We start from the raw sequence: 10,676 nt of genomic DNA, 5'->3' as shown, positions 1-10,676 counted from the left end.
CCAAGGGAAAAGAGGAGAGAAGAAGGAGGAGGAGGAGGAGGAGGAGGAGGAGGAGGAGGAGGAGGAGGAGGAGGAGGAGGAGGAGGAGGAGGAGGAGGAGGAGGAGGAGGAGGAGGAAGAAGAAGAAGGAGGAGGAGGAGGAGGAGGAGGAGAGAGAGAGAGAGAGAGAGAGAGAGAGAGAGAGAGAGAGAGAGAGAGAGAGAGAGAGAGAGAGAGAGAGAGAGAGAGAGAGAGAGAGAGAGAGAGAGAGAGAGAGAGAGAGAGAGAGAGAGAGAGAGAGAGAGAGAGAGAGAGAAATTGAGAACGTATTTTGTGCATTCTGTTCATGCTCCTCCTTCCCCCTCACTGGAAGAAATATTTATTTGTTCCAGACCCTTCATAAATTCTGACGGCCGCCCGGGGTTGTCGAGGTAAGATAATGGCTGAAGGCGCCCTCAACACTCTACTGTCACGGCAGGTGCGAGCGGGCGGGAGGCGAGGGAGGGGCTCAGGTAACACTGCGGCACGTCAGTCTTCTCATCAGGACGCGACAATCCTGGTGGCGCAGGTGAAAGGTAGTTATCGCGCATCCTGGCGGGTGTGCGGTCCGCGGACTTTTGATGTCCAGTCACAGGGGGATGGGGAGCACCCTCTGCGGGCCACAGGGAGAGGCAGGGACGGGGAGCGGCCCGAGGTGGTGTATAGGGAGAAGAGCCACGCCTCGGCCCCTGTCCCCTCCCTCCCTCCATTCACCCATCTCTCTCTCTCTCTCTCTCTCTCTCTCTCTCTCCCTTCTTTCCGTCTTACCCCCTCACGCTCCCCTCTCAGGGTTCCTCGCCCCCAGCGGCCAAAAGCCTTTAAGGTATGACAATTCAGACTCCAGTGTGACCGAGGCTCAATATTCTCGTTTGCAGCAAGGAAGGGGAGATTTGTCTGATGCGCGGCCACCATCGGGTCGTGGTATGGGTGCATGGCTGGCGGCAGCGTGGAAATGTGGAATGTCGCTAGATTTGTTCATTGATCATACTTAACCATGATCTATGGTGTCAAGTATAAAAAAACAAATGGTGGAGAGAGATACATTATTGTAGAACACTGATCTAACTTTCAACATTTCACTGATAGAACTATTTTCTTTGCAATATATTATGTTGATATCAATGCAAGACTTGTAATGAAGGACTTAAATAATATAGTCATTCATACATACGCTGTTTAATATTCACAGAAATATGTTAATTCCGAAAGACGAAATCCTCTCGTGCAGCAATTATGAGGAAAACGTGTCGCGGAAAGGTGGAGGCCGAGGAGGCAAATGAGGCGTGAGGCGGCGTCGTTACTGCGAGTCGAGGCTCGATGACGGTGGACGTGAGAGAAAACCCAGTTAGTTTCGTCTCATCGAGATTGTCCTGCGTCAGTTTAAGTCACGCAGTGGAGCCTCCCCGGTGCCAGTAAAGGTCAAATGGAGGCATCACCGAGAAGTGTCAGGGGACTTCACGTGTCGCGGGAGAGGAAGGAGGACGGGTACAGTGTGGGAGGAGACAGAAGGGGAAGGAAGAGGAGGAGGAGGAGGAGGAGGAGCAGGGAGTCTCGAGGCGTCAGTCCGTGTTTGGCTGACACCCGCTGGCCAAGGCTGTCTTGTGCTCGCCTCTGGCCAATCTCCTTGATAGCCCAGACCCTCACGACGCCTGTTGGGTTGACGCGTCCCACCTTGAAGGGAACAGGGGAGGAAGCAGGGAGAAGACGAAGAACAGGAAGAGAGAGAAGAGGAAAGGGGAGGATATGAAGGCAGAGGAGGGAGGGGAGAGTACACGAAGACCAGGGAGGGAGAGAAGAGGAAAGGGGAGAAGAAAGGAAGAGAGGGATGGAAAGGATGAGAGTTTTTGATACTTCCTTTTTCCTTCTCGTGATGGAGTCGCTTCGGCTACCCTCGGAAAAAGGAAGAAGGGATAAAGTGAGTCAGGGAAAGAGAAAAGGACGAAGGGAAACAAGGAATATGACTAAAATTGTGTGTGCAAACTCATCAATGTCTTAGTGTTGAGTAGACAAGTAAATAAGATCAATCAATCAATCTCTCTCTCTCTCTCTCTCTCTCTCTCTCTCTCTCTAAATGCTACTTCGTGATCTGCTGTTGTTACTTCTGCTGTTGTTATTTCTATTGCTCCTGTCTGTGTATCCAGCATCTTAACTAAACTGAGTGACGTATACAGACTCCGTTTTCTATTTTCTATCGCCCTCATGTTTTTTAGTTCCCGTGGCGAGGTGGACTTTAGTAGTTAGGCGTTATATGATTGGGATGAGTTAGTATAAGTATTAGTTTAACCCCTTCAGTACCGTGATGCGTTTTCTTGTTTAGTCTGCTTACTATTTGGTGGTTTTGTACACCTTCAGAAACTTACGAGTATGTGGGAGATTAAAATAGTGAAGACTTTGGCCATTAATCTTCTGATCTCCATAGACCATTGCTTATGTCAATAAAATGGTGTAATCATGCATAAATCTCAACGTAAAAATGTGTCCGAATACTGTAGGGGTTTAGATGCTACAGTTGAAATTATTAAGTATGATATATAAGTAAACAAAACAGATTAATCAATGATATACAAATGTGTTTGTTATTAATGTTACTCTTTTTTATATACAATGTAGACAGGAAAAAAAAAAGGAGTACGAGAATTTTAGTGATGAAAAGGAGAAAATAAATTAGAGCACGATGGGCGAAGACAAAAGAATAACGGAAGAGATAAAAGGAATGTTGTAGGTGAACCAGGGGAGAATATACGAAAAAAAAAATTGTAGAGAAAAAAATATCGGATTGGAGGGAGATGAAGACAGTAAGTTGAGGGGTAAAAGGGAAGGAGAAGGACTACAAAGAAAAAAAACAAGCGCATGTCTGGAAAAGAAAGATGAAGGAAAAAGATTTGTGAGAAAAAGAAGATGGGATACTGAATGGAGGGAGGAAGAAATTGTGAAGAGAAAATGAGTGAACAGAACTACATACGAGAAAAGGAAAAAAAATAAATAAGGGGGAGAGAATCGTAAAGAAGACGAGGATACACACAAGAAAAAACAAACAGTAGCAGCGGAAAGAGGAAAACGAGATTAAAACAAGAAAAATAAAAGATAACAAGAAAGAGATGAGAATCGTAGAGAAGACAAAAATATACAACAGAAAGACAAACAAACAGAAGAAGGAAACCGAGGAAAAGAAAGAGAAACGAAACGAAATAAACAAAATAACATAAAAAAAGTGGGGAAGAGAAGAGAAAGGGAAGAGGAGAGCGAAAAGAATCATGGAAGAATAAAATATACAACAGAAAGATAAACAAAAGAAAAGGAAAATGAGAAAAAGAAGAAAGAGAAACGAGTCGAAATAAACTAGATAAAAGATAGAAAAAGGGAAGAAAAGAGTAAAGATAAGAAGAAAGAAAGGGATGGTAAGGAAGAGAAAAATATAAATAGAAGGAAAACAAGAAAAAGAAAATAGAAATAAGTCGAAACAAACAAGATAAAAAAAAAAAAAAGGGAAGAGAATACAAAGATAACATGAGAAGAGAATAGTAGGGAAGCGAATAAAAATACAATACAAATACGAACAGAAGCAGAAAGAAAACGAGAAAAAAACGAAAAAGAAAAAGAGAAAGAGAGACTACACGAAATAAACAAGATAAAAGATAAAAAGATGCGGAAGAGAAGAGAAAGGGAAGAGGAGAGCAAAAACAATCATAAGGGAAGAATATATAATAAAGACAAACCAGAAGCAAAAACAAAAAAAGAAAAGAAAGAGAAGGAAAAATAAGTCAAAATAAACAAGATGAGAGATAAAAAAAAATGGGGAGGAGAAGAGAAAGGGAAAAGGAGAAGGATGGGTGGCGGACGGACGAGGGCGTGTTGGGAAGATGGGCGGCGGGATAAGACCACGTCCCAACGCGACCATTACGTATTCGCGGCCGCGCTGTCCAAGCCCGGCCGTCGCATTCACGCGCCAGAATTGGAAATGTGATAAGCATGATGGATGTATCGCACCTCTGTCCCTCCCTCTTCCCTCCTCCGTCCTATCTCTCTGCCCTTTTCTTTTTTTTCCTGTGTTTTTCATTACCTCTTCTCCCTCTCTTCCCTCTTCCCTCCCTCCCTTCCCTCTTCCCTCCTTCGTCCTATCTTTCGATCCCTCTTTTATTCTGTGCTTCTCTTTATCTTTGTATCTTCTCTCTCTTCTGTTTTCTTTCTCTTGCTCTCGTCTCTCTCTCTCTCTCTCTCTCTCTCTCTCTCTCTCTCTCTCTCTCTGCTTCTTCTTCTTCTTCTTCTTTTCTCTTCTTGCAGTTGATCTTTCTCTTTCAGTCTCTTTATCTGTTCCTCTTTTTATCCTCTGTCTCCCTCCCCTTCCTTTCTCTCTCTCTCTCTCTCTCTCTCTCTCTCTCTCTCTCTCTCTCTCTCTCTCTCTCTCTCTCTCTCCTTTAATTATATATGAGTTTTTTTCGTTTCTTTATTTCATTGTTCTTGTGTATATCTCATTATATCTTTATTTTCCTGTTCCTCTTTTAGTTTATCCCTTTCTTATTTAACTATTTATTTTCTTTTCATATGCAATTTTTTAGTACATTTATATGAATTGCACGAGTTTTGTACCTATCTTGTGCTCTCTCTCTCTCTCTCTCTCTCTCTCTCTCTCTCTCTCTCTCTCTCTCTCTCTCTCTCTCTCGGCCACGCGCCTTTATGTCAACTTCCTGTCTGCCTCATTTCCCCCCCAACCCCCGCCCTCTCTCTCTCTCTCTCTCTCTCTCTCTCTCTCTCTCTCTCTATCGTCGCCTTCTGTCCCGTCCTGTTTCCTCTTCCGTGTTTTTTTTTCCATTTTTTTTTCTATTTCTTCTTTTTTTTGGTCGCCTTTTCTTCTCTGGTGTGTAGGACTTCCGTATATACATTCTGTCTGACCGCCTCTGTCTATTGGTTCCTGTACATTTTTTTTTTTCGATTCCTGTTGTTATCATTCCATTTTTTTAAATTTTTTTATTTCAGTTCGAGTTTACATTTGTCGTATTAAGTTTTGATTCATTGATTTATTTTCCTTTCCTTGTGGTGGAGAGGGGACGGCAGTGGATTGGTTCTATATTTCATTTTTTTTTTTGTTGTTGTTGTTTCTGTATTTTTCGTGAGTGATTTAACCCGTTCAGTACCACGCCGCGTTTTCATATTCATTCTTGTTACTATTTGACGATTTTATACAGCTTCAGAAACTCATATTGGGATTAAAATAGTGGAGACCATTAATCTTTTGATCTCCATAGATCTTTCCTAATGCAAATGATATCGTCTTATGATACCCAGAAATCATGGTAAAAAATGGATCTCATTACTGAAGAGGGTCAGATGGAGAGGAAAGCAATTGTGTTAAGTTTGAAATAAAGATGTATTATCTATTTATTATTTATTTATTTATTCATGTTTATTTTCACCTTAATGGAGACGTATCGCATAAGAAAATAAATGGATAAGTAAATACAATCATAACAAAACAGAACAGAACAGAAAAAAAAATAGAATGCCTTTCGTCCTCCTTTTTTTCTGTTTCAATAACGCACACCCTCAATCCATCGATCACGTGCTCACGAATGGGAAAGGAACACTGACCAACCAACCGGTATAGAATTGTCTGCCTAGCGAAGGAAACCACTGTATAAATATCCTACAAAATCTTCACAAAAGCCAATATGAATAACAACAATAACAACACCACGGCCACACTGTAGGAGCAGCCGGTCAGCCATCGCGTGCTGCACTCCCGACACCCTTTCTGTCTCCATGAGTCAATCCGGCAACTGTATTCATCCCTGGATAGCCACGTCCATCTTTCACGGTGGCCACAATGCCGCTAGCTCTCCCCTCTCACAATGCGCGCCCCTCGTGCTGCTCCTCACCCCTCACTGCACTCCTCTCTTTATCTCCCGCGTTGTTGTCTGTGTGACTCGGTACGATTCGGTGTGACTCTCGATTCGGTCCCTCTGTCTACATTCAGAATCGCTTCTCTCTCTCACTGCGACTATTTTCAAAGACTACAAAGAGGATTAGCCGAGTTCTAAAGAGTATTTTCCTGTTGATAAAGCAGAAAACTCGTTAACATGTCAGTAGAATTACAGAAACATCCTTAAAAACCCGTGTCACTTCAACTGGAGCCTTTTGATAACAGTGACGGTGCGGTGCGGAAGTGTCTCAGAATATTGACCTCTGTCTCTCCTTCGCGCGTGGCCATCTCTTGCAACAAAACTCATCATTTTCTCTCGCACACACTCCGCAAGTTGCCCTCCGCTCAGTTGCCACGGTTCAGATATTGTGGGTTTTGTTTCTCCGTTGTCTTGGTCACTTCCTATATCATGATGTGTGAGGGAGGTTGGTCATGTCCTTTTTTCCGGTTTTGGTGGTGTTACGTCGATTCTTTAAGTCAAGTTCTTGCTTCAGGTTTCATTTATTTATTCATTTACTTGTTCATTCGCTCTTGTGTTGTTTTCTTCTACTGTTTTTCTTACTTTTTTCTTTCTTTGATTTATTTGTTTATTTTTGTTGTTGTTGTTGTTGTTGTTGTTGGCTTTTCCTTCTCCTCCTCCTCCTCCTCCTCCTCCTCCTCCTCCTCCTCCTCCTCCTCCTCCTCCTCCTCCTCCTCTTCCTCTTCCTCTTCTTCTTCATTTTTTTCTTCTTATTCCCTTCTTGTTTTTATTTTTCTTCTTGTCTTTCTCTTTTCTCTTTTTCTTCTTCTTGTCTTTCTTCTTTTTCTTTTTCTTGTTCTTTCTTTTTCTCTTTTTTCTCCTTTTTTCTTATTTTCTTCCCTTCGTTGTCCTCCTCCTTGTCCTCCTCCTCCTTCTTCTTCACTTGTCCTACCCTCCCTCTTACCATCTCCCCCACCTCCCTACCATCCACGACGCTATCATCTGACACTTCTCATTTGTGGGGGAAAGAGAAAAATATAAGATAAGAATATTATTTTTTTCCCTTCCTTTTTTTTTCTCTCCCATTTTCTCCCTCCTTCTACCGATCTCCTTCCCCGTCCCGGCCTTCTCTCATCTTCTCTTGGCAGGGACACAAGAATCGGCGGTAAGGCAGGATTGTGCTCTGAGGTGCGTCATGTATATTTCATTGGCTCGCTTGACACGCGCCATTTGCTCCAACTGGACGTGGCTGCGGATTCTAGGTAGTGGTGGTGGTGGTGGTGAGGACTTGTCTTCCTGTGCCTTCCTGTGCCTCATTTTTTTTAAACGCTCTCCTCTTTCACTCTCTCGCCATCGCTATTTTCCAGGGGGCAACATATATATATAACTAGTACAGTTCTCAAGTGTGTTTCTCAGGTTATAATGAAGAAGTCTTGTTTATATGTCTCTAGGACCTCCAAAACAGTATTAACCCCTTCAATACTGGGACATATTTTTACCTTGAGATTTGTGTGCGATTAGACCATTTTATTAATATTAGGAAAGGTCTATGGAGGTTAGAAGATCAATGGCCAGAGTCTTCACTGTTCTAATCCTCGCATAAGTTTCTGAAGCTGTATAAAATCACCAAATGGGTAAGCACAATGAATATGGAAACCCTTCATGGTAATTAAGGTGTTAAAAACTAGTAAGTTCAACAGTGTAGAACGTTTGGAAAATAGTGAAGAGGCTGCCAGAAGTGTTTTAAGATCTGACGTGTTGATTTATTTGTAACTGGCTGTCCCCGCACTCTCTCTCTCTCTCTCTCTCTCTCTCTCTCTCTCTCTCTCTTTCTGATCTCCCTTTTCTCTCCCCTTCTCTCCTCCACTCCCCCCAGTTCCCTCGCCACCGTCAGTGTCAAGGCGGCAGATACTTGTGCTGCGTGTTGGGGAAATCTGAATAGACCCATCAAGCCCCTGGTCTCCGTCACTGTCCAGACTAGCCCCCTACCCAGCCCTTTGCCTCTCCCGCCCATACACGCGACCCGTCCACTCCCGCCCTGACTCTCCCATACCATCATCTCCCCTTTACCCTCTCTCACTCTCCATCTCTCTCTCTCTCTCTCTCTCTTTCTTTCCTTCTTTCTCCCCCTCCCGCCATTCTCTTTCATCTACGCTAGTTTGTGGCGACCTCGGATTCATTCTCTCTCTCTCTCTCTCTCTCTCTCTCTCTCTCTCTCTCTCTCTCTCTGAACCTCATTTTGTTCGTTATCGTTACATTTATCATAAGTTTTGTATGATTTCTTGCGTTTTTTTAAATTTTACAATCATTCGTGTTTTTATCCATTATTTTATTTATTTATTTTTTTTTTGTTCACTTGATTCATGCACGTGTCATACAACTAAGTACATTTTTCTTTCTCAATTGCACGTAGCCTTTTACCACCAGGGTCCAGTCTTATCTCATTTGCGCTCTCTCTCTCTCTCTCTCTCTCTCTCTCTCTCTCTCTCTCTCTCTACACAAACAAAACGTCAAGAATGAATGGGGAACAGCGAGGAACAGCAACCATGACGTGTTTCCATATTCATTCTGCTTACTATTTTATACAGGTTCAGATACTTATGTAGGGGATTAAAATAGTGAAGACTCTGGCCATTAATATTCTGACCACCATAGACACTTCCTAATGTCAATAAAATGATCTAATCGTACATTGATCCAGGTAAAAATGTGTCCCAGTATTGAAGGGGTTAAGACGTTTAATATGAAACTTGAGCCTTCTGTGTACCCCGTCTCGTCTCGCTGGGGAGCATCGAGTCTTTTCTTTTTATCATTATTTTCCCCCTCGCTGAAGGAGGCACTCGGGGCGGCCAGGGAAGCGGGCAGCGGCGAAGGTGGAGGGTTTGCTCGGATCATACACTGAGGCCACAAACTTCCTCCACCCGAGCCAAGAACAAAAGTTTGGAAGGAACTCATTCATATTTGACCACGGCTGCTCTGGGACCAGTTGCCGCGTTGGCTGTGCAGAAGGAGGAGGAGGAGGAGGAGGAGGAGGAGGAGGAGGAGGAGGAGGAGGAGGAGGAGGAGGAGGAGGAGGAGGAGGAGGGAATAATATTATGTGGTGAGCGAAACCTTGAGATAGAAAGTGTAAGAAGAAAAAAAATGAATGACTACGTTTATATAATTTTAAAGCACAATTTTCGCAACAAATACGAAATGAAGCATATGTAAACTCACTTGGTTTAACCCCAAGAATTGTGTACTTTAAATAACTAAGGTGTGTGTGTGTGTGTGTGTGTGTGTGTGTGTGTGTGTGTGTGTGTGTGTGTGTGTGTGTGTGTGTGTGTGTGTGTGTGTGTGTGTGTGTGTGCGCGCGCGCGCGCGTTTGCTATCATAATTCAAAAGCACGCCAATGTCTTAAACTCCAATTTCGTTTACACCCAAAATAAAAAGAATATCAGAATTTGGAAACATTTACCGTTTTTTCCTTTGTACTTGTTCCTCCACATCACGCGACCCCGACATTGTTATTTCACTTTTGATATTGCAGTTGGTTAACATTCAAAAGTGGCCTGTTGAGTCATAATAGCAAGTCAAGTAACATACAACACCTTCGCCCGTATTCAGAAACGCTTTTCTCTCTCATTACGACAATTTTTCAAGTACATAGAGACAACTAGACGGGTTTTCAAAATAATCTTTCTTATTAATAAACTAGAAACCTTGCCATTCTATCACCAGAATCATAAAAATACTCTTAGAAACAACTACAGCCTTTGGAAAGCAGTGATGGTAAGAGAGCTAAGCGTTTCAGAATACGAGCTTTTGTTCCACTCTGTATCGCTTTTCTTGTTTCAAGTCCCCTGATATGCTAAGAGTCTATCACCTGTCAGGCTTTATAAGAAGACAGTAAGGAGAACAAGGACATCATTCTCACATTACTTTCATTGTCTCGATTCCTCTTCAAACAGACTATAGTGGAAAGTTTTTCTCATGATTTTAATGAAAATTTGATCCCTTAGGTAGAGGGACACATTTTTACCTTGAGATTTGTGTACGATTAGACCATTTTATTGACATTAGGAAGGGTCTATAAAGGGCAGAAGATTAATGGCCATAGTCTTCACATTTTAATCCTCCCTATAAGTTTCTGAAGCTGTATAAAACCACCAAATAGTAACCAGAATGTATATGGAATGTATATGAATGAATTAAGTATTCTGCATCATCAATAAAAAAGAAAAAAAGAAACAGCCTGCCTAATAATGATCTGTGAAGCCTTTGAAAAATAGCCCAAGTGAGAGAACAAAAGCGTTTAGAATTATGGATCAATAGGATGTTGAGAGAAAGCACAAAACACGGTAGAGATGAAAGAAGAAAATTACTTGCATTTATGACCATGAGTATACTAGCAACAAGCAACAGTACAACGATATTTTCTTCACGACTGACCCATCTTGTTACTCACCTCCCATCAGCAGTAAAAGACCAGTATTCAAAAAGGCTTCGCTCTCTCACCACGACTATTTTTCAGAACCACAGAAATGATTAGCGGGGTTTTCACGAGTGTTTCTCCAGGTAATAATGTAGAAATCTTGTCACTCTATCTCTAGAACCATAAAAACACCTTAAAAACACGTGTATGTTTAAATAAAACCTTTTGAAATAGCGGAGGTGAAGAATACGAGACGAGGCGCAATAGGGGTACTGAACACCACGTCAAGGGCTCTCCCACTTACCCCAGCAAGAGGCGTGGCGGGGGAAGAGGCTCGCTCGCTGTCCCCTCGTAAAACATTCGCACGT

At 42.6% G+C, this 10,676-nt stretch overlaps 2 long non-coding RNA genes across 2 annotated transcripts in view; one reads left to right on the top strand and one right to left on the bottom strand.

Moving 5' to 3' along the window:
• LOC123518945 overlaps positions 1-10,676 on the bottom strand; it is a 109,155-nt gene that overhangs the window by 24,485 nt on the left and 73,994 nt on the right. The window lies entirely within an intron of this gene.
• Positions 1-10,676, top strand: part of LOC123518943 — a 62,537-nt gene that overhangs the window by 13,131 nt on the left and 38,730 nt on the right. The window contains exon 2 of the long non-coding RNA XR_006678931.1: positions 372-410. This is a non-coding gene — a long non-coding RNA (uncharacterized LOC123518943). The remainder of the gene's footprint in view (positions 1-371; positions 411-10,676) is intronic.

Source organism: Portunus trituberculatus, chromosome 44 (genome assembly GCF_017591435.1).
Source record: "Portunus trituberculatus isolate SZX2019 chromosome 44, ASM1759143v1, whole genome shotgun sequence".
NCBI classification, from domain to species: Eukaryota; Metazoa; Arthropoda; class Malacostraca; order Decapoda; family Portunidae; genus Portunus; species Portunus trituberculatus.
Note: the sequence above shows the minus strand (reverse complement) of the source record. Positions and strands in the feature narration are given on the sequence as shown.